Source organism: Podarcis erhardii (assembly GCF_964252035.2).
Source record: "Podarcis erhardii genome assembly, chromosome: 17".
Classification (NCBI taxonomy): Eukaryota; Metazoa; Chordata; class Lepidosauria; order Squamata; family Lacertidae; genus Podarcis; species Podarcis erhardii.
The window spans coordinates 31,080,844-31,105,765 of record NC_138515.1 but is presented as its reverse complement, the minus strand read 5'-3'; the positions used below and the strand labels follow the sequence as shown (position 1 = coordinate 31,105,765).

Genomic DNA, 24,922 nt, shown 5'->3' with positions numbered 1-24,922 from the left:
TTTGAGTCCTACCCTCCAGAGCAGGAGAAAACAAGTTTGCTCCATCTTCCATGTGCTAGCCCTTTAAATATTTGAAGATGGCTATCCCCTCTTTTCTAGGCCAAACATACTCAGCTCCTTCAACCATTCCTCATAAGGCTTAGTCTCCTGACTCTTGATCATCTTGGTTGCCCTCCTCTGCACACGTTCCAGCTTTTCAATATCTTTCTTAACTTGTGGCAGCCAGAAATGGACACAGTACTCCAAGTGTGGTCTGATCAAAGCAGAATAGAGTGGTACTATTACATCTCTTGATCTGGACACTATACTTCTGTCGATACAGCCTAGAATAGCATTAGCTCTTTTTTGCTGCTGCATCACACTGTTGACATGCTAAGCTTGTGGTCTACTACAACCCCTAGATCCTTTCCACACATACTACTGGCAAACTAGTGATTCCCCCATCCTATATTTGTGCAGCTGGTCTTCCTGCCTAGATCCTTTTGTCATTCTTGTTTCCACTTTCCACTTTCCCTTATCAGCCTTCCTAGTTATCCAAAAGTACACATCTGGACCTTCCCTCAGCCATATGACCTTCTGAAAATGTGTGGTGCTCAGTTTTCAGACCTGTAAGATGCCTGGCTTTGGATGTTTCCGTGGCTCATATTTGAGACAAGTACCTGCTGGGCTAAGGACAGAGGAAAGTAAATACCACAACTGCTTACAAAATATTCATAATAGGTTTTTAAATGGATCCTTCAAGACACTGTAAAAACACCGTGAAATATTAAAGCTGTTGTTATCGCTTCTGTAACCATAATAGCTAAATTATGACACACCATAACTTGTGGGGGGAATTATTGAAAGCATTCTTCTAAGGTGCTATTCTTCAAGGAGAGAATCTATTATGGTGACACAATAATTTTCTGTGGGTAATTTACTTCAGTGATTAAACAACAGTAATTTATTTTATTGTGGAGTGTACCTGGGGTTGAGCCAAGCCACAAAACCTGCCAGCAAGTCAGTCAACTGAGCCTAAAGGAGCATGAATATGAGCAGCACATTTTTACAAAATAAGTAATTAGGTTTTCACTGCCACACCTAGAAGTTGCATGGAAGTGAACAGGGCTGGTCTTCAGTTTCAGCTGAAATTGGAAGCTCACCTGCAGCAGACCTGGAAGCATCATCTCAAACGTGGGCTAACTCCCTGTAATAATGAACACAGGAAGGTAAACAAAACAGGCCCCCTGGGAATGAAGAAGAATGTATCAGAATCCTCAGAAGAACCCCAAGGTTTGCAGAAGTACCAAAACAAAACAAAAAAACAAAACAAAACCCCAACCCAATTTTTCATTGAATTAAAAAAGAACTAAGGTGGCAAGAAAAAATACCCCCCCCAAAAAACCCATCTCAGTGAGGACTAGAATGTTGTGAGCCTGTTGAAAACAAACATAAAACAGAGGGGGTAAAATGCCCTGGCTGGAACAGGAGCACTCCTGTAAGGATGGAAGGAGGATATACTGCAACATTTTATTGCATTACAAAAAGAGAGAGATTTGCACAACTATTGCACATGCTGATTTACAGTGGTACATCAGGCTACAGACGCGTCAAGTTACAAACTCCACTAACCCAGAAATAGTACCTCGGGTTAAGAACTTTGCTTCAGGATGAGAACAGAAATCGTGCTCCGGCAGCGCAGCGGCAGCAGGAGGCCCCATTAGCTAAAGTGGTACCTCAGGTTATGAACAGTTTCAGGTTAAGAACGGACCTCCAGAATGAATTAAATTCTTAACCTGAGGTACCACTGTATACTGTATGTAATGTAAGTGCAATAGGTGTTCCACTTTTTGTTTTGAAATACCTTGAGAATTTCATCAAAAAAAATTTCTCTCCTGTATGATCATTTTAAAAAGCGTTTCCTTTGCTCGTTGATAATGATTGGTGAGATGTATTGTCTTGTTTGTTTGTTTTTTGCTTAATTTGGTGTTTTCTCTTTTTTCCTTTTGTAACCTTTAAAACTTTAATAAATATTATTTTTTTAAAAAAAGATAATGATTGGTGAGAAAGTGTAAGATGTTTTCAGTACAGCGCTACGTTTAACAGCAAAGACTTGTTTTACCTTCTCCTTTCCATCTCACTCCTTCTACAGGGCTACAAGTTACAGAGGACGTGAGCTCCACTTCTTATGTCACCTGCTAAAAGGAAGAATGGCTTAGACTCATGGCTCAAAGCCAGTTGTACGGAAAGGTGGGATGCAATCTCACTCTTTTTTAGATGGTTCTTGAGCCACTCCACTTGTCAATGGATGTCAAAAAAATCCCAGGATGTTGTACAGAGCAGAGTTATGCAGCGTTTTTTTGGGTTGTTGTTTTTTTAAGTCAGTCAATCCAGTTCAGGGCTTCTTGTTGAACTGAGAGGGGCAAACACTTGCAAGGATGGCTGTTTGTTACCTTCAGCAGTTGAAAACCAAAACCCAATAGAGTCTGTGTGTTGAGCTTAAATCTTGGAAGGAAGGAGGTGGCTGTCCAGCCAAGTGCTTGCCTTCTTGCTGCACAACTGCCATTTACCTGGTCAGAGCTAGAAGGTGGAATTGGCCCCCTACAGTAATGCTAGGGACGCGGGTGGCGCTGTGGGTTAAACCACAGAGCCTAGGACTTGCCGATCAGAAGGTCAGCGGTTCAAATCCCCGCAGCGGGGGTGAGCTCCTGTTGCTCGGTCCCTGCTCCTGCTAACGTAGGAGTTCAAAAGCACGTCAAAGTGCAAGTAGATAAATAGGTACCGCTCCGGCGGGGAGGTAAACGCCGTTTCCGTGCACTGCTCTGGTTCGCCAGAAGCGGCTTAGTCATGTGGCCACATGACCCGGAAGCTGTACGCCAGCTCCCTTGGCTAATAAAGCGAGATGAGCACCGCAACCCCAGAGTCGGCCACGACTGGACCTAATGGTCAGGGGTCCCTTTACCTTTACCTTACTGTAATGCTGTTCTTTTCATGGTAAGAAAAACTGACTAATTTCAAAATACGAAGGTACTAATTCAACTTTCTTAACAAGCAGTTCAGAGGGATATAAAAACAGTCAGAGGACCATGGGCTAAATGGAGTCTGGACAAATTTGAAATGAAATCGTCCCATTTCTTCCACCATCACCTTTGAACACTGCTTAAACCTGTCTCCCTTGTGCAGTATAAGACTCAGTAGCCAAGCAATTCGTTTTAACAAGGAATGTTATGCCGTGTTAACAAGATTAGGGGAAAGGAGCGCTGAAATGACACTTGCCCTTCCTAGATTTCTAAACCCATGGAACAGATGCTCAGGAACATCTGCTCCTCAAGCTATTTCCTCATCTGGTTTCAATCAAAGGCACCTCCTTTCCATGTTTTGCTTATATTGTATGTAGCACACGGCTCATATCTCTGAGCGATGATAAGTTCCAGGGGTGGTGCTGCAGGGTTCGCTTTCCTTTGGATGAGAAAGAACACCAGAGTCTTGTGCTGTCTATTGACACTTGGTTTATTTATAAAATTACCAGAAAAGCTCAGGGCTGGTGGTGTGGAAAGAATCCTAAGCACGGACAGCAGATCAGGACTGGCTGTTTACCGTGAATTTCCCTTCATGCAGGAGACATCCAGGACAGCAATGAGTTAATCCCTTCTGTTCCCCAGGACACATGAGCTAGAGTCACACATGGTCAGCTCCAACCTTAGTTCCAACAATAGCCAAACCAATGAAGCGGCAAAATTACAGAGTGGAATCAGAATGGGCAGGATGGAAGGCAAGGAAAAGAAAACACTGCCTCCAAAAAGGCATGAAACGAAGTATGCATCTTGCAAAGTTACCACCAGAACTGAGTGGGGCCTGGAAGTCTCCTGCACCTCGCCCCCCCCCCTCCCCAGGAAGGAACAGTCACAGCAAGTACCCCATGCTCTGCTCTTTGGTCAACACGCAAGAGGCCTCCAGATCCGAATGGGTGACAGACAGGTGGCATGAATTGATGCCCCCTTATTTCAGCTGCTTAGAAGCTCTCGCTGCTCCCTCTCTCCATCCAAATTCCAAAAACTGCTGCTTCTTAGTCAAGCTGTTAAACATGACCCATGTTGTTGTAGCCTTGCCTGTAACCAAAGATGGGACAATATTCCTCTTTGTTGTCAAATATATACAGTGGTACCTCAGGTTAATAACAATAACAACAGCAGCAGCAGCAGCAGCAGCAGCAGCAGCAACAACAACAACAACAACAACAACAACAACAACAACAACAACAATTTTTTATTTATATCCCATCCTCCCCAGCCGAAGCCGGGCTCAGGGCGGCTAACAACAATAAAACAATACAACATTCTAAAATCATTTCATTAAAAAATGATTAAGGTTAAGTACTTAATTCCTTCCAGAGGTTCGTACTTAACCTGAAACTGTTCTTAACCTGAAGCACCACTTTAGCTAATGGGGCCTCCTGCTGCTGCCGCACCATCGGAGCCCAATTTCTGTTCTCATCATGAAGCAAAGTTCTTAACCTGAAGCACTATTTCCAGGTTAGCAGAGTCTGTAACCTGAAGCGTATGTAACCTGAGGTACCACTGTATAAAGAAGAAGTTGGTTGTACCAGCAAAAACACGACATCACCTACAACCATAGAGATCCTATTCTGAAAAACGTATTAATAATAATAATAATAATAATAATAATAATAATAATAATAATTATGCCACCCATCTGAGGGGGTTGCCTAGCCACACTGGGAAGCTGCCAACAAATTACAACTACAGGCACTTCAAACAGGCAAAGGAGCAGATGAGCATAAGCAAGAGACCGGGCCGCATGCAAAGCTGTTGCAACATCTCCACCGGCAGCAGGGGAGTTAAAAGTGAAGACTGCAGTCTCCAGGGGCACTCCCAGAAAGTCACTATGTTTGGGTGGGATTTAATCACACACTGGCAAATGCAGGATGCACAATTAAATCGTGATTAGGCAGCCAAAACAAGATAGGAAAGTAACATCAAGATGTGGGGAAAGACTTTGTAATGTGAAACCTCTCTCGGGAAATGTGGAATATATATTTGTTAAGAAGTCTAAATTTGTGACGGCAGTAAATCTGTCTTCGCCAACCTAATGCCCTCCAGGTGGTTTTGACTACAACTCCCATGAGTTCCAGGCAGCATGTGTATACCCTTCAACATATCAAAGAGAAAAACTGGGACACCATCTTCTGGGATGCCAGCTGCCTGTTTTGTCTTGTGAGAGCATGGTGGCTATTTTTGGCGTTGTGATCTCGAGTGATTTCACACTGAGATTTCCCCCTGAAAAAACCATGGCCCCAGAAAAAGTGGGGGGGGGGGTTGTGTGTGTTTTGGAGTGGGGGGGTTACGGCTTGAAATCATGAGAGATCACAGCACCCAAAATGTCCACCGTGCTCATGCAAGAAAAAATGGAATGTTCTGGGACAGTTGAGGGGTATGCATGTATATCTGGGGTTGATGCAAGCTGTGGTCCAAAATATATGGTTGGGGAAGGTGGCAGTAAGAAAAACAGGCCACTCAGTGGCATATAGCAATGTAGAAAACATTTAAAATATATAAAAAAGGGGAAGGGGATTGTTGGATAAGTAGTCAAACAAAAGGTTATTTTTTGGCACATGTGGTGGAAGTATCAGAAGGCAAAGGAAGAATCAACTAAATCTGGAGGACGGTAACAGCTGTAATCACAGACATGGTCCAGATTAACATACTGTTGGATCCAGTGAGATGTTTACTGGACTGTATAAAGGAATGTGTTCCATATGAGAAACAAGGGCAAGTCTTACATGTAGCTAGAGATTTATTTACTAAAACATGGGAAAGCAATCAAAGGCCGCACAGACAGAATTTACTAAGGGCGATTTGGGAACCACTGTAGTTAGTAAAACTAGCTGTGTTTATGAATAACCCACCTAAGGACCCTGCTATACTTAAGAAGTGGGGAGTTCTCCTAGAGCAGAAGTTTTAGGAAACAACAGAAACTAATTATGCTGGTATTAAATGTACATTTAATAGGTACATACAGAGTGCTTCCAGTAAAGTTAAAGGGACCCCTGACCATTAGGTCCAGTCGTGGCCGACTCTGGAGTTGCGGCACTCATCTCGCTTTATTGGCCGAGGGAGCTGGCGTACAGCTTCCGGGTCATGTGGCCAGCATGACTAAGCCGCTTCTGGTGAACCAGAGCAGCGCACGGAAATGCCGTTTACCTTCCCGCTGGAGCAGTATTTATCTACTTGCACATGGATGTGCTTTCAAACTGCTAGGTTGGCAGGAGTAGGGACCGAGCAACGGGAGCTCACCCCGTCGTGGGGATTCGAACTGCCAGCCTTCTGATCGGCAAGTCCTAGGCTCTGTGGTTTAACCCACAGCGCCACCCGCGTCCCTCACAGAGTGCTTCTACATGGGTCTTTAATGTGGGATTGGTGCTATTATTATTATTATTATTATTATTATTATTATTATTCCCTGCCCATCTGGCCTGGTTGCCCCAGCCTCTCTCCTTGAGCATGCACTTTTTTTTTAAGGGTCCGTACAACACGGTCAGCATCGAAATGCCAGCCAAAACATTTAACCCAGTCTTATCCTTTCTAGAAAAAAGCCTGAAAGGGGAGAAATGGCAGTTTTAAACTTCTCCCTCTTCCATTTCTCAGATGCTTCAGGAGAGAGATAAAGCATGCAGAGCCCTCCACTATTCCATATTACTTTCCCACAATACATTTCATTCCTGGTACCATGTGTTGTCTTCAACATGAAGTTCCAGGTTATCTTATGCACATTGAATGATACGTTATCCTGTGCCAAGCCAGCCATACCATTAGCCAGGGTGAGGCAATCATTCGAGGCAGCAGATTCTTGGCTCCACAGCTATTCCAACCTTCCTGAGCTGGTGCCCCAAAAGCAAGTGATGCTTCATTCTTGTTAGTCTGGGCTAGCCAGCTCTCTCATCTAGTCACCTCCCAATGCCTGACGGAAAGGGCCTGGGCTATAATAGCAAGCAAGCAAGCAAGCTTCCCAGTGCAACATATCAGGATTATTAAAACGCCACAAGCCAATGAGCAAAAGCATTCCCGAAACTTTTCCTCGGGCTCGATGTATCAGAAAACAGCAAAACAAAAGCGGAGGGAGGGAAAGATGTTTCAGAGCAAGACGGGTGACGGGGAAACTTCAAAGCCTGTGGGTTAAGATGGAGTACGGGGTGTGTTGTGCAGAGTTAATTAGATTACATCCTGCTAGATGCAAAACAGATTTCATGTTGCACAAAAGGCTACTGGAAGAGAAGAGAAATGTCAGCTGAAAATATAAATGCCAGCAGCAATTTGGATCCGCCTCAGGTGCTAATCGGAACATGCTAATTGGAAAATAGCCCTGGCAGGGGTCTGCAAGAACCAGTCCTCTCTCCCTGCACCTCCAACCTTCCACGTGCACTTATTCCAGCCTGATGGATGTATAAGGGGAAATGTGCAGGTCAAGCAGGCAGTATTTTACCCAGTTGCTCAGCATAAACTAAGCCTGCTTCTGGCTTCCAGTGTTCTGCTCAATGCACTGAGATAACAGGGAAACAGCTGGATTCCTGGCAGTGCTGGATTTACATATAAGCTGAACAAGCTACAGTGGTGCCCCGCAAGGCGAATGCCTCGCAAGACGGAAAACTCGCTAGACGAAAGTGTTTTCCGTTTGGGAGGTGCTTCGCAAAATGAATTTCCTATGGGCTTGCTTCGCAAGACAAAAATGTCTTGCGAGTTCCTGCGGGTTTTTTTCCCTCCCCCTCCCCCTTTTTCTAAGCCGCTAAGCCGCTTAAAAGCCGCTAAAAGCCGCTAAGCCGCTAATAGCGCTAATCCGCTAAGCCGTCAATGGGCTTGCTTCGCAAGACGAAAAAACCGCTAGACGAAGAGAATCGCGGAACGGATTCTTTTCGTCTAGTGAGGCACCACTGTATAACTTAGGGCCCCACTCTCTTGGGGGGGGGCACAAAAAATTTAAAGGAAAAAAACCTGGATGTACATTTCCTAAATATAAGATAAAAAACAAATAAAATATAACCTACATACAGCAACAGTGTTTTGTGTTGTGTAGGCTCCTATGATGTAAGTCATGGGCCCCGCTTGCTAGCTTGCTCCCTAAAATATCACTGTTTTGCTCATTTCTATAGACAGGGTGCCTACATTCTGTATGTGCAAATGGCTTTAGATACCTATTAGGTCCATAAATTACCATATAGCATATATTCAACACAAAAAACAGCGAGAATTTGTTGTTGACAAAGAGCAGCTGGACGTATAAAGGGCCCCATTACCTTCAGTAGCTTAGGGCCTCATCAAACCTAAATCCGGCCCTGATTCCTGGTATGGATGTTTGAATGTTATTAACATTTTATTTCATACGGTTACAATTATTTTATCCAGTGCTTTTCTTTCTAAAAAAACTGTTTAGGGGCACTCTCATTTTGACTCAAGAAAATCACCGTTTTACAGTTCAAATCAGGAAAACTAAATACAGTAAATGGACAAAATACAAAGATTTGCAAAATGTTTAGGGTATGTGTCCCCCTGCGTCCGTCCCCCCCTCCCAGGAAAAAAAAAGCGCTGATTTTATCTACCGATCTATCATCACAACCCTCCAGAGATTGTGGACTCTCCTTCCTTGGATGTTTTTAAGCAGAAGTTTGGGTGGCAATCCGTCGTGGATGCTTTCGTTGAGATTCCTGCAGTACAGGGGGTTGGACTGGATGACCCTCAGGGTCCCTTCCAACTCGAAGATTCTATATCCCACCTTTTCTCCAGGGAGCTCAAGGAGGCACACATGGTTCTCCCCCTCCTCATTTTATCCTCACAACAACCCTCCAAGCTGAGTTTAAGCCAGTGGCGTAGCGTGGGTTGTCAGCACCCGGGGCAAGGCAAGTAATTTGCGCCCCCTAACCCGTGGATTTGCGCCCCCTAACCCTAACCCCCAGATGTTGCGGCCGGCCCCCCCTGCACCCCCCACGCTACGCCACTGGTCTAAGCAGAGGCAGATGTAGGGGGATGCGACCGGTTTGCTTGCATTGGGTGCCAAATGAAGTGGACGCTGCAGGGGGTACCACAACAATGACTAAGAATGTAAGGTGAGAGGCTGGAGGGGGGATTTTTGGTGTCACACAGGGCACCGCTGAAATCTGAAAGCCCAGTTGGCCACTGGACCAAGACTGTGACCGACCCAAGCTCATCCAATGAACTATGTGCTTGAGAGGGAATTTGAACCCTGGTCTCCCAGGTCTTCTTATTTAATAAATCGGGTCCTCCCTTAAAGAGTGCACATATTGTGGTGAGACCTGGAAACTGACACCCTGTGTTGTGGGTGGGTACAATTGGTCAGCTACAACACCCGATTGGTAGGTCCCTCGAAGCTGGGTACAATCTGGCCAATGGGGCACAGTCCAAACCTGTTTATGCCCATGCATAAACCCAGAGCTTCCTCTTTCGGTGCATGCATTCGGATCACCCGCCCACCTCTCCCTACTTTTAGGGCTTGTTGCGCTTGAACTTGCTATGCCGTCGTGTGTCATCTGTCTTTGGGACAGGGGCACGGCAGGAATTTTCCCCACTTGGCTGATTGGCTGGTGCCATTTGGGTTTCGCCTGCCGCGTAGCAAATCGTCACAACTTGTAAGCTTGCGGATAGGCTCTGGTTCAGGTGATAGGGATGGGAGAACGCTCTTGCCATCCCTATGTGAAGGGTACTCTGTTAAATGAATCCAGGGACTCGATGGCTTGGTCAACCCCTGAGAGGGGGGTGTGCCTGTGCCTGAGTCCAGGGGGACATTTGGGTGGTGGAGTTAGCCCGTTCCTGGCTTTTCACTCATCCAGGTGTTCACCCTTGGCTGACCTATGCTGGTGTCCTGGGTCAGTGCTACCTGCATGGCAGGGAGCTAGTGGAACCAGAGCCTATGCAATCAATCACTTTCTGTAATCAATAAAGTTGTGGCCTAAATTCTGCCAAAAACCAAACCAAAATTTGAGTCATGTGTGAATTTATTTTAGGGGGGAGGTTTCTGGGTCTGAACACACAAAATAAATAACTCTAAGCACTGGACGTCATCTCTTTAGGGTCCTGCTATAATTCATTGCCTTACAATGGCACGCTGGTGTTCCTTTCTTGTGGTTTTGTTACAACAGGGGTATATGTGTTTTGCTAAATAAATAAAATAAGTAATATAACAGAACAATAAAGCATCTTGCATTCAGTGAGACTTACATCTGTATAACAGGCATAGGAGTTCATCACATAGCTGTCAACAGTGAAATATACTGTCATTGCACGCTACTTATCAAATACTGTCAAATGTTTTAGACTGAAATCAAAATCACGTATCATTTGTACGTGTGTGTGTATTCAGTGACTATCAAGATTAACACAGGAGAATTCCGAGGCTCATTTTTATGAGAACATTGGTTGTAGCTCTAGTTTATTGCATGTGTAATTTGAACACGCTGAACATGAGGCAGCACAAAATAGAAATGTGCATATTTCTTCCAGCTCTTCAGAGGAGGAAATTGGCGAAAATTCTGCCCTCCTTGCTGAGATCTGAAACATGGCCTAAGTACAAGATTTGTGGGTATCTGCTAAACACAAATAAAGAGCTGGCTTTAATCTTTTATTTCTGTTGCTACAGCTTGAGAAATGGAATATGCCTTGTAAAGGAAGCGCATTGTGCGAGTGTGATTCCTCGTAATTACATTCCTAATGCTTCTCTAAGCATTATCCCCAAATGCAGAATGTTCTTGATCACACCAAGTAGGGTTGTATCCTTTTAACCTGGCAAATTATGAGTGGTGCAGCTGCTCTCCATAGCAGTTGGGCAGACAAAAAAATAAAAATGCCAGAGATTATTGTGACCACAGGTAATCAACTGCATTTTATATTGTTTCTTGAAAAATAGATAAAAGATAAACATAAAAATATGTGTTGGTGTAATTATCCTTCCAAAATCTGGGGAGGACAAAATACCATATTTTTCGCTCTATAAGACACACCAGACCACAAGACGCACCTAGTTTTTGGAGGAGGAAAACAGGAAAAAAAATATTCTGAATCTCAGAAGCCAGAACAGCAAGAGGGATCTCTGCGCAGTGAAAGCAGCAATCCCTCTTGCTGTTCTGGCTTCTGGGATAGCTGTGCAGCCTGCATTCACTCCATAAGACGCACACACATTTCCCCTTACTTTTTAGGAGGGAAAAAGTGAGTCTTATAGAGCAAAAAATACGGTAAGTCTGTTGAGGCCACCAAGGGAGTCTCCTTCCATGTTATAAAGAGCTCAGGTGCCTATTTTTAAGTTTGTTGATAATTTGTACATGTATCTTTAAATATTGGGACTCAGGTGTAGGGATGGTTGGACCTGTTGATTTTGGTTTCTTTCAGTTTCTCTTTTTCCTAATCTTAAATTTTGTTCACCTTCTGCAGCAGTTTCCTCATTTTTGTTTTAAGAAATCCTCATCGAAATTTGTCACTAATTTAGTGTGAATTTCTTGTAATAAAAATATTTTTGCCGGCAGTTTAGACTAATACTGTATGCACATTTTACAAGCAATTTCCCTTTATGTAAAGCATACAAAAATTAATATATGCATTTTTTTGACATGTCCATGTCAACATTTCTATATGCGCTGTTTGGTCGGACAAGTGCGTTGTAAAATTCAGCGAGGTGCAAATTTCAAAGGACAGCTATGTTTCAGCTTTGCATATTGGTTCAAGAAGTATGAACTTGGTAGCTCCTCATTGGAGCACAAGCAAAATCAAACTGATCCCTCATTCCAACTCAGGAGGGAACTTAGCAGCTGCATTGGTGCCATCTAGCCAGATAAACAAAGCCAAACTTACTGGTCTCTCTCTAGACATATGTCCTGCAGGCGGAGTATTAGGCTTGCTCTATGCTCCAACATAATAAAAGACACTACTGTAGATGTTAACAGTCTAGCATTTTATAGCTGAAGCTATAAAAACGGCTGCCTTTTGCTTTGATGGTTCAATCAGCTGACAGTGAACCTGTGTATACATTTTTGTGTGATGCTGGCAGATGCCCTGCTCTCAGTCTGTTCGACTCACAAGGTCAGACCAAAAGCAGTATTTTAACAGCTCCTGCTTCCTTGCGTTCAATAAAATGACACCTATTTTCCACCTGAGAAATGGTCTAGTAGAGCGAGTGCCAGGGTTCAAGCAAACTGATTTAACTCACAAATAATACTGGGGTTGCCAACTTGTGATTTCAAAAATGCAAGGCCATTGGGTGGGGCCAAGGGGTCAGAATAAGCAGAGCCCAGGAAGATTCTAGCATGTATGGGGCTGAGCCTGAGGGGTTTTGGGGGCTGCTGAATGCAGTCTGGAGGAATCTACTGGTATTTCAGTCCCAATATTTAACTGACTGATATTTAACTGGCTGGTCGCCAAAGAATTGATGCTTTTGAATTCTGGTGCTGGAGGAGACTCTTGAGAGTCCCATGGACTGCAAGAAGATCAAACCTATCCATTCTTCAGGAAATCAGCCCTGAGTGCTCACTGGAAGGACAGATCCTGAAGCTGAGGCTCCAAGACTTTGGCCACCTCATGAGAAGAGAAGACTCCCTGGAAAAGACCCTGATGTTGGGAAAGATGGAGGGCACAAGGAGAAGGGGACGACAGATGACGAGATGGCTGGACAGTGTTTTCAAAGCTACAAACATGAGTTTGATCAAACTGTGGGAGGCAGTGGAAGACAGGAGTGCCTGGCGTGCTCTGGTCCAGGGGGTCACAAAGAGTCGGACACAACTAAACCACTAAACAACAACAACAATTTAACTGACAGAACATAAATTTACTGGTCAGCAAAATCTTAGATACCGCAAGACTCATTCTGAAATCCATAAATTCGTGGCAAGTACTGCTTCACATCTATTTCCAGCAATAAATCTTATTTCTGTAATATTATATCCTGACCTAGGGATCTTACACACATCTCAAATACTCTAACATGATGTCTACCAAACCCAGCCACAGAGATATGTGCAGGGAGGTTTGGCTCTGACTGTGGAAAACTGCCCACAATGGACCTCCCCATTACTTAGCAAGAGCCTGCCCTCACCCACATTCTTAATATAAAAATAAAACAGGCTCTCCACTGCCCCTACTACCTGTGGTGGAGGTGGCAAAAACTAATTCCAAGCCAGGAGAGAAGCTCACCAGCATCCCTATCTTAATGATGGTGTCCCCATCATTCATGTACCATCATTAAGATGGGAATGCTGGCAAGTTTGGGCGTGCCTTGTGGAGTGCCACGCAGCACCGCTTGTTAAATTCTTCCTGCTCAAGCTCCCCACTAGAGCAGATGTGTGTGCCAGCCCACAAAAGTCATTGAGGAAACATCTCCAAGCTATTAGTACACATCAAGGAGCTATGTTTAGTAGCTGTTCACAGGGCCGGCCTACCCATGAGACAGAGTGAAGCAGCTGCCTCAGGCAGCAAAAGCCTCCAATGTTTGCCACCCACTGCAAAGAGGCACCAGCATCAGAGCTGATTTCATGTGAGATCTCACTAGAAATCAGTGGCCGATGCCTGAGCCGCTTCTCCACCAGTGGCTGTGGATGGCAGGGAGGCAATGCCAGCGTGGGCAGTAGGGCAGAGCAGGGTGGCATTTCCAGTTTCTCATCAGGCAACAAAACAGGACACATTGCCCCAGCTATGCATTTTTTGATTGGTGCAGGGATGTGGAATCTGCAGTCCTCCAGGTGTCGCTGAGTTACAACTGCCATCATTTCCAGCCATTGGCTATGCTAGTTAGGGCTGATGGAAGTTGTCGGAGTCCAACAGCATCTGAAGGGTCCTATGTTCTTCATCCTTGAAGTAGAGAAAAGTGTTGCCTTGCTTGAAGGCCATAAAAATGTTCAATCAAACTCATTCATTTGTTCTGTTTGTCCAAACTGACTGTGTCTCATTGGCTCCCGGCTCTTCTATTACCTAAGCACTGTTAAAGGTAAAGAGTCTGGTTAATTAACCTAAGCACTGTTAATTAGGTCCAGTCGCGGCCGACTCTGGGGTTGCGGCGCTCATCTCGCTTTATTGGCCGAGGGAGCCGGCGTACAGCTTCTGGGTCATGTGGCCAGCATGACTAAGCCGCTTCTGGTGAACCAGAGCAGCACACAGAAATGCCGTTTACCTTCCCGCCGGAGTGGTACCTATTTATCTACTTGCACTGGCATACTTTCAAACTGCTAGGTTGGCAGGAGCAGGGACTGAGCAACGGGAGCTCACCCCGTTGCGGGGATTTGAACTGCCAACCTTCTGATCAGCAAGTCCTAGGCTCTGTGGTTTAACCCACAGCGCCACCCGTGACAATATGTAGCTTTCAGGTAAGACGGTTGCTTTTTAGAAAAGAGAGTTCATCATCACCTGCACATCACATCAGCACTACTTCCGCTCTTCTACTTGCGTCATCGGAGATTTTATTTTATTTTATTTTTAAGCAAGCTCACCATAAAAAGGAGGAGGAAACAGACATTTATCACATGCCAGATGTTCTTTTGAAAACTTGCCACATAAACACTACTAAATTTAGCTCATCTCAGGTTGCATATCAATTCTGTAAGCGATAGGAATTAACTAGGTCACCTGAGGGTTCTAGCTTTATTTATAGGAAGGCTCTTGCAAATAATTTCCACAATGTGAATCATAACATGGGAAGGATAACCTTGGTCACTTCCAGGCAACCTGTTTTATTCATCCTGATTTGTTTGCACAAAGTTTGTGGGGAGGTTAGGCAACAGATGCTGTTTATTGAGCACTGATTCTGATTTGGTTGTGGGGAAGTGAGATGACCTTGTGCCATGCAGCGATCTCACACTTTTCGATACATTTCCCCATCACTTTCCTTCTTGCAAAAAAATCTGATTGGGGAGAGAAGCAGGATTGTTGAGCAACAGTATCACATCAACTTTAATTGTGCAACCTGTGATGGCCTGGGAATCTGATTCAGAAGCTGAAACTGAGGAGTCCCAGCCTGCACAGGAGTCCCCGCCTCCAGGGCCGGCTGAGCTGGAGCAGGGGCTTGAATCTGAAGGGCCCTCACCTGTGCCGGATCCTCAGGAGCAGACACCAGCTGAATCCGCTCTGGCTCCGGAGGTGATGGAGGACCCCATTGCCTGCAGGTGCTCCTCTCCCAGCCCTGTCAGGGGAAGGTGAGGTTGCCTCTGGGTCCAGTTACCCTTCAGCCTCTCCTGAGCTGCAGAGGCTCAGGGCAGAGAGGCGGAGGGAACTGGGTTCTCTCAGGAGGAGTGCTCGCCTCCAGGCCAGGAGAGGCGGGTCACCTGTGGGCGGGGACCGCCCCTGGCCTCAGAGGAGATAAAGGCCAGTCAGCCCAGGCCCAGGTTGTGGGAGCAACGTCGTTGGAAACCTGTTTCTGCCAGCACCCAGACCTGTTCTTCGGGAGTTCCCGATCACGCCCGGCTTCTTGCTTTGGACCTCGCTTCGCCCTTGGTGGACAGTCTCCAGACCCTTGACCAAGGAGCGGACTCTGACCATGCCTCTCAGTAACCCCCCCCCCCCCGGGTCCAGCACACAACCTGAATTTGCTGGTATGTGATTGAATCCCACCCATAGGCACCAACTGTACAAGACTGAGGTGTCTTCAACCCCACCAAAACTCTACTGGGATGGGACTGAGCCCCCACCCCCACCTGGAGGGGCTGGGCCCTTGCAGCAGCAGGCCTCACTGGGCTCTCCACAGCTGTGGCAGGCCTTACAGTGTGATTCACAATGTGCATGACATCACACACACATTATCCCCCAATGTTGGGTGGAACTCGGGCCCCACCTGAGCATAGTAGGAGACATGCCAGCATAGATCCCCCATCTTGGCTCAGTTGTGCCCAGCCAGCCTGTATGTGGGGAGCCTGCAAGTTGTGTGACATGGGCATGCTAGTGTGCTCCACATGCATATGTTTACCTACTTTCTGTGTCATGCTATTGTTGTGTGAGGCTGTGCAACTGCCAGAGAGTGTGTGGTGTGGATGCTTGTGACATGGGCCGGTTAGCTGCTGCAGTGAGCACTGCAATGGACACCACAAGCGCTCTGCGTTACGTATTCAGTTGTCTGTGTTTGCCTGAGCATGAGTCTGAAGTAAGGATTCTGAGCCCTTGGGTTCTAAATCAATACATGAAATCCAATCACAGAACACTTCAGGATTTGGGCTAATGCCATTGGCCCTTAAACTCTGAATTATGATTCGCAGCTTGGGAGTTTAGACAACCAATCATGTTGAGAGTGGGTGTGGCCCAGGCCTTCAGAAATGTATACTGTATAAGCAGTTGCTTTGCCCCTGTTGTTCAGTTCTGTTAGTTCAATACAGTTTATTGTTGTTATCATGGTGTCTCGCTTCGTAAGAGCCCACATTCTTTTCACTCTGTCCCCTGTTTATTTGCATTCATGTTTATTTGCATTGGAGACTTTGAGGCACCTCCCATAAGCTCTCTCAGAGCAACTTCACAGTTTGTAGATACCCAATAAGGGCCTTTACGAACTTTCCCCTGCATGTGAACAGGTGGACCTCATTTCTATGGAAATGCTGGCTGAGCTGTTTTTTCTTGATTTCTTTTCTCTCTGCAGAAGCTGAGGTTAGGTCAGCTTCCCAGGCGTTTCTGCACACAGTTTGGATCTGGCATAATTTCTACCAGATTACTCTTAAAGGTAAAGGGACCCCTGACCATTAGGTCCAGTCGTGACCGACTCGGGAGTTGCGGCGCTCATCTCGCTTTATTGGCCAAGGGAGCCAGCGTACAGCTTCCGGGTCATGTGGCCAGCATGACTAAGCCACTTCTGGCAAACCAGAGCAGCGCACCGAAACTCCATTTACCTCCCCGCCAGAGCGGTACCTATTTATCTACTTGCACTTTGACGTGCTTTCAAACTGCTAGGTTGGCAGGAGCAGGGACCGAGCAATGGGAGCTCACCCCGTTGCAGGGATTCGAACCGCCGACCTTCTGATCTGCAAGTCCTAGGCTCTGTGGTTTAACCCACAGCGCCATCTGCATAGTTTACTCTTAAGGTGATGTAATTTACGCTGTATTGCCATATTTAGGATTGCCCCCTTATTTATTCAGTGGAAGAGCAAAATATTATGAGTGGACGTTCAAAGCAGATACAATGCTTCCCTGAAAATCACTCAAAATGACAATTTTGCCAATGTATTATGGGCCCGCAAATAAAAAAAAATTAAAAAAACAGATTATGGGAAATTAATGAACCATTTAAAAAGCTTTAGCGCTCCCTCCTTTCTCCTCTCTCCCTCTCTCTCCCTGCAGCTGATAATAAAGAGGACAATGAAGGGTGGGAATGCGCTTTGCACTATAATTTTAAAAACAATTATCCATGGGCACTAGCCAGAGATTAGGAAACTAATTTCCCTTTATTAGAGACTCTTCCTTTCCTCATTAAAGTGTTACAGCATAAAGAGAAGAAGCGGGTATTGACAAATGAAAGACTGAAGTAAGACCAGGGTGAACTGTAGAAGTTTTTTTTGGGGGGGGCAAGCCCAGATCAAGAGGGTGAGGAGCAGGTGGGGGCATGTGTCCCAGGTGGCAGGTTAAGCGGGTGGCAAAAACCACCTTGTCCTGATGATGTCCCCTACCTCTGCTGCCACCACCCAGAAACATCTCTCTCCCCTTCATGTCTGCTGCTTCCACCATCATGAAAAAGAAATCTGCGCAGCCTTCTTTCTCTTGTTCCACTCTATGAAGTCTTATTATGTGGCACAACAGGCTGTAAGTAACCTCTGAGAAATTCAGATTTCCCACATCACCCTGCCAACAAAGGTCCGTATAGTTAAAGCTATGGTTTTCCCAGTAGTGATGTATGGAAGCGAGAGCTGGACCATCAAGAAGGCTGATCGCCAAAGAATTGATGCTTTTGAATTATGGTGCTGGAGGAGACTCTTGAGAGTCCCATGGACTGCAAGAAGATCAAACCTATCCATTCTTCAAGAAATCAGCCCTGAGTGCTCACTGGAAGGACAGATCCTGACGCTGAGGCTCCAATACTTTGGCCACCTCATGAGAAGAGAAGACTCCCTGGAAAAGACCCTGATGTTGGGAAAGATGGAGGGCATAAGGAGAAGGGGACGACAGAGGACAAGATGGTGGGACAGTGTTCTTGAAGCTACCAGCATGAGTTTCACCAAACTGCGGGAGGCAGTAGAAGACAGGAGTGCCTGGCGTGCTCTGGTCCAGGGGGTCACGAAGAGTCGGACACGACTAAACGACTGAACAACAACAACAACTGACTACAGTCTTGGGGAAAGACTGTTAAAGTGGTATAAGAATGCTTTAGCTGTGTGGTATAAATGTGCCCCACTCTCTCCTCTTCAGATCTTCATTGCATCATAGCAGTACCTGCAGCTAGTTCTCACCTCATGGTGTCACAAAATCTATTTCATTTGCATGTAGATATGGATTCCAGCTGCACGACTTGTCTTTCTACAAGGTTCTACCAGCGTGGAGCTAGCAAGATTGCTCTGATTCAAAGAGCAGCCTGGGTCTGATGAATTGGACAACCTGGTTGTATGGAACACATTTTCATACACAGTCTCATTTTTTAAAAAAAAATTATTAGAGTGGCTCTCGTCATCAAAAGGAGCAAGTTGTCTGCCTTGTGTGAAGAAGCATTCTGGTACCTGGGTTGCGGAAAGTTTCCCTAGAGGGGAACAGCTTCACAGGACAATTCTGTGAAAGTACCCTCTAGATGTTTGGCAAACCTCTCCTGGAAAGACTAATGTTTGATGCAACCTGTCTGTGAAAATTAATGAGCAAACGCTTAGATTTTATTTCATCAGAACTGAGAGAAGATGGTGTCTGCCACAAGAGGAGGACTTTTGGATTGATTCGGCATAAATGCCAGCGTGTGAGGACATACTGCTAATAATATTCTTACCAGCTGCAAAAAAAAAAGGAGAGTCACACAAATTTCACACAGAAGTATATTATTGTTCACTCCAACTCGCCTGTGGAAATAACTCAGAGGATGTGAAAGAAAGAAGGATAACAACAGGAGGAATCAAAAAAGGAACTTTGGGGAAGTCAAGGCAGTAGAAACATAAGATGATTGGACTCCACTGAACTTGAAGCATGGGAAGCCCCAACAAAAAATTATAATTCGGCAAAATATTTGGACTTTATGATATGTATTTGTATTATGTGGAATATTTAATGTGATTTGATTGGATGGTTAAAATGGAAAACTTAATAAAAATTATTATTCTTTGTTAAAAAGTTCCCTCTAGATGCATAACCAAAATGTATTTTAGGCTGTACTCTCCATGAACAAAATAGAGTTTGGCGGTGTCTGTGTGTCTGTGGAAATAAAGCACCATCTGAACCCTGCTATTTTCCAGCGTGCTGTTCCTAACAGGAAGCATACTTTAGAAATCCATCATGTTTTTAATTAAGGATTATTTTATTTTTTAAAGGTGGGGCATTATTTTCTTTTGAGTGTAATGCTATCGTGCTGATCGTGTAATTCCTAGAACAAAGCTGAGCCGTGTGGCGGCTCTGAGGCAATCCCACAAAGATAACAGAACTCGCATTTCACAGAGAAACCTCCCAGGGTAACTGCTCAGATTAAAAAATTAAAAATAAAATAAAATTAACTGTTTACTGAATGGATAAGCTTGCCTCGTGCTGTGGCAGCCCATTGATCTGGCTGGTGTTGGCTCTCCGTGGTCTCAGGCAGAGGCAGTTATTTGACTGGTTACCTGAAATTACAGTGGTACCTCAGGTTAAGTACTTAATTCATTCCGGAGGTCCGTTCTTAACTTGAAACTGTTCTTAACCTGAAGCACCACTTTAGCTAATGGGGCCTCCTGCTGCCGCCGCGTCGCCGGAGCACAATTTCTGTTCTCATCCTGAAACAAAGTTCTTGACCCGAGGTAATATTTCTGGGGTAGTGGAGTCTGTAACCTGAAGCGTATGTAACCTGAAGCGTATGTAACCCGAGGTACCACTGTATTTAACAGGACAGGCAAGGGATTGAACTGGAGTCATTTAGTTGTTGTTTCTACTCATCAGCAGGGTTACCTTGTATAGAAGAAAAAGGACAGGTCCAATTAACATGCAGTTACAATTAACAGATGAATCAGAAAAAATGTTTAGATTGCAAAATACTGGCCAAAGGCAATTAAGGTGGCCACGTGTTCCACTTTACAGAGAACAGTCCTCTGTTTGAAGTGATGTCAAAGGACAGCCCTCTGTTCTCAGGGTGGGAGGTGGGAATTAGTCTGTGGGTCATACTCCTTTCTGGGCAACCTTCAGAGTAGGGGCACAAGCCAGTTGTGGTCATGGTCAGAGGGAAAAAGCAGACATGTAAATTTGACCTCTGTACAATTTCATCGATCACTGCAGATGGTGAAAGCAGTCATGAAATTAAAGACGACTGCTCCTTGGGGGAAAGGCGATGGCAAACCTAGACAGCATCTTAAAAAGCAGAGACATCACCTTACCAACAAAGGTCCGTATAGTTAAAGCCATGGTTTTCCCAGTAGTGATGTATGGAAGTGAGAGCTGGACCATAAAGAAGGCTGATCGCCGAAGAATTGATGCTTTTGAATTCTGGTGCTGGAGGAGACTCTTGAGAGTCCCATGGACTGCGAGAAGATCAAACCTATCCATTCTTCAGGAAATCAGCCCTGAGTGCTCACTGGAAGGACAGATCCTGAAGCTGAGGCTCCAATACTTTGGCCGCCTCATGAGAAGAGAAGACTCCCTGGAAAAGACCCTGATGTTGGGAAAGATTGAGGGCACAAGGAGAAGGGGACGGCAGAGGAAGAGATGGTGGGACAGTGTTCTCGAAGCGACCAGCATGAGTTTGACCAAATTGCGGGAGGCAGTGGAAGACAGGAGTGCCTGGCGTGCTCTGGTCCATGGGGTCACGAAGAGTCGGACACGACTAAACGACTAAACAACAACAATAATTTCATCAGATACAAAACTGATCTTCCAGAGATCATAGAATTGTAGAGTTGGAAGGGACCTGGGGGTCATCTAGTCCACACACCCACCCACACCCACACCCACCCACACACCTGCAATGCACAAATATGCCGGTGTCCCTTACGGGGATTGAATCTGCAACCATGGCATTACCAGCACCAAGCTCTAACCAGCTGAGCTATCCTGTCAAGGGTAAACTCTATTGCAGTGGCTGGGAATTTCATTACAAAAAAAAAGTGTTCTGTAGGCACCTAAACTTCCTCACACTGAGTGCCTGTGATTTCGGCTGGTAAGTGATTCCAGAGAGCTGGAGCTGCAACACTAAAAGCCCAGTTTCTAGTACAGACTGAGCACACTTCTAGGGCATATGGTGCCCCATTTGAGGAGCACAGTTGCCAGGCAGAGATATAGAAGGGAAGGCTATTGTGGGATTGCCTCAACACTTTAGAAGCAGTTAAACATTCATATTTGTGCAACTGCAGTCCCCTTCATCTTAAAGGAACTATACAAATGAAAACCATAGAATTTCTCTGTTACCGTGCCACGGCGTTGCCTTTTGATTAACATGCTTTGTACACATGGGTGTGAAAAGCATGTGGGAAAATTAAGGCAGGAAAGGTGGCAAGACTTCTTAAGGAACTATCTTAAAACATCTTCTTTTGACTCTGGAGCAAGCATGCTTGTTGAAACACCCTCTGCCAAGAAATCTCTTTGATTTGCCTTTGCTTTCTTTGGTCTTTGATGGATTGCGACTTACACCAGTCAGCGTTCGGTAATGTAATACAACCACGAGATTCCCTGTAGGCCAGGCCTGTGTGCACCAGAGTCATTTTTCAAGGCAAAAACAATGCAGAGGGGTGGAGATGCAGGAAATAAAGTTGCAAGGGAATCTACCTGCTCTTTATCTTATAGGCTGGGGTTGGTTGGTCTGCCTTAAAACTGCCTTGGAAAGGTAGCTTACATCACAGATTATGGACTAAGAAATGAACCACTTTGGTATAAAATAAGAGAAATCACACCTGAGAAAACAAATATTTTCACCCATTGGTTATTTGAAATGAGTTAGAGTTGTGTCACCCTCTACCCCACTTTGAGAAATATCAACCTTCATTTGAGTGTCCTACAACTGGTTTGTTTCATCCTCCCAACTCTCTATATTTTGGCCTTGGATTTCACTTTAGTAGCAGCACTCCTTGAGAAATTACACTAATTTTCACCAGCAGTCCTTTTGATTTAACTGTAAAATTCCTATGGATTTTTGCTTGAGCAGAACCTTCAACATTTCCTCAAATTTACCTTGGGGGGAAATTTGGTGGCAGCCCAAAAACAGTTGTATTATTGCATTCTTTACTTTGTGCTATTAAAAAAAATATCATGCATATATAACTGACTATGGTCTTGTAGGTCCACCTGTCCTTATGGTTCCCATGTGTCAAACTTTCTTAATACTGCAAGTTTAAATGTTGTCTAGTTTAAATAAAAAAGGGAAAAAACACACACACATTTTTTGCATTAAATTGGCTAGTTCATACGTATAGATGCAAATCTGGAAATAATCCCTATAATTTAAACAGAAATTTAACCCTTCTCCCCATAAGGGGAAAGACTAGCCTGGCAACATCTATACCTGCTCAGTTTGCTGCCCAAGTGCTGCTGTAGAAGAGCAATTTAAAGTGCCTTTGTTCTCCCTTTCTTATGATGCTTTTGAGTCCAGGTCTGGACTCAGAAGTCCTTCAAAGAGAGGACTATTTCAAAACAGAGGACTATCCTTTGACAGTTCTTCAAAGCGGAAACGTGGCTCCCTTACCAAAGCAACAATGCATTCCTTTTTCTAGCCAAAGTCCTTTCTAAACAACTGAGCTTTGTATAAAAACCTGAAAGCTAAAGCTAGGAGGAAGCTAAGAATCTTAGAATCTTAGAACTGTATAGCTGGAAGGGACCATGAGGGCCATCTAGTCCAATTCCCCTGCAATGCAGGAATCTTTTGCCCAACATGGTCCTCGAACTCATGACTCTTTAAGTCTCATGCTCTACCTACGGGACCGCCTCTCCTGGTATGCCCCGTGGAGGACCTTAAGGTATAACAACACTTTGGACATCCCAAGCCTCAAGGAGGTTAGATTGGTTTCAACCAGGGCCAGGGCCTTTTCAGCCCTGGCCCCGACGTGGTGGAACGCTCTGTCTCATGAGACTAGGGCCCTTATTGGACTTGACAACTATCCGCAGGGCCTGCAAAACAGAGCTGTTCCGCCTGGCCTTTGGTTTGGACTTGGTCTGACCTTTATGTTTCCCTCCCGTTATGGTCTTGATTTATCAGCTACTTTAAAATGAGGCTGCATTTTAAATTGCATTTTAACCTGTATTTTAAATTGGGTTTACCCCCCCCCCACACACACTCTTTCCTCCCTATTATGTTTTTACTGTGATTTTATTGGTGTTAGCCGCCCTGAGCCCAGCTCTGGCCGGGGAGGGTGGGGTATAGATAAAATTATTATTATTATTATTATTATTATTATTATTATTATTATTATTATTACCAGCTGAGCTGGCATCTTGGAGGAGGTTGTCCTACGGAAACAGCACAACCACACAGAAAGCCTTCCTTTGTGCAATACAGGTGACGGCCATACTTCCCAAATGGAGGGGTCTTGGAGCGGGTAACGTGAGCATACTAGTAAAGGGAGAGGTCTATGGTATGCTTGCTCTACGGGATGAAAGGCTTCAAAAGGTAAAACCTAGTATTTTGAAATGGGTCCAAAAGCTTGTCACAGCCTATGCAATTGGTTTGGAACAGGCTGAAGAGGTTCTCATCTGCACCAGTGGCGTAGCGTGGGTTGTCAGCACCCGGGGCAAGGCAAGTAATTTGCGCCCCCTAACCCGTGGATTTGCGCCCCCTAACCCTAACCCCCAGATGTTGAGCCCGGTGCGGCCGGCCCCCCCTGCACCGCCCATGCTACGCCCCTGATCTGCACCCACCAGCAAGTAGGTAGTTATGGTTAACGGTTACCCAAATGCAGTGTGGGTCATGGTATCCTGCATTAAACAAAAGCACACCTGCCTGTTGCATTGACTTTATAGTGAATCATGGCTAATGAAAGCTGTATAAAAGGTGAAAGCGAACCACCGAACGTTTTCCCTTCAGGAGTGAGAATAAATATGCCCATTGCAATCTGCACTGATAGTGCAATCAGACGTCTCTCGCCATCACCACTCCCACCAGACACATCTTCCTGCCCCCTGCTTTCTAAAGAAAGACATTGATGATGATAATTGGCTAGGTTCTTATGCATCTTCAAAATAAAATGCATTTTGTTGCTGACGAGGGTTGCTAAATAGCAAGACCCCGCAGAGATCAGTATCCATTATGTTAGATTCGAACCTCTCTTCTAAAACATTGGCAACCAATGATCATTCTGATCCCTTTCATCTGGATGTCTACAGATAATGTGCCCGTGAAGATTTCAGAATGGAAAAGTGATGAGAGAAAAACTCAGCCTCTCAGGATTAATCATCTAACATGCTAATTGAGGATAGAAAACTCGGTGGCTCTACCATTAGACAGAGTGAGGCAGCCACTTCAGGCGGTGGGTGGGGGAGCAAGGTGGAGTGGTGGTAAGATGTTGGAGGACCAATCTGTGTGCTCCACACAGTCTGCCCTTAGTTACAATGGAGGGTCCTGTCCAATGATCAGTGTGGAAGTTAAAGCCAGCTACCAATCAAGTTCAGTTCTGTACGTCATGGAAGGGTGCCATTTTGTCCTTTGTCTCAAGTGGCAAAATGTCTTGGGCCAGCCCTGAGACAACAAGTATCCACCTGAAAGTGGCTGAGTGCCATGTTCAGTCAGCTTTCAAATTAGCAGCCCCTTGGCCCCAGCAAGGGTGAATAGGATGTTTTCTACATAATGATTTAAATGTTGGAAAGACAGGACACCCTATGCAGAACTGGTTCAT

At 45.1% G+C, this 24,922-nt stretch overlaps 1 long non-coding RNA gene across 1 annotated transcript in view; it reads right to left on the bottom strand.

Moving 5' to 3' along the window:
* LOC309332616 overlaps positions 1-24,922 on the bottom strand; it is a 34,181-nt gene that overhangs the window by 1,018 nt on the left and 8,241 nt on the right. Inside the window, exon 2 of the long non-coding RNA XR_014152247.1 lies at positions 1,143-1,226. This is a non-coding gene — a long non-coding RNA (uncharacterized lncRNA). The remainder of the gene's footprint in view (positions 1-1,142; positions 1,227-24,922) is intronic.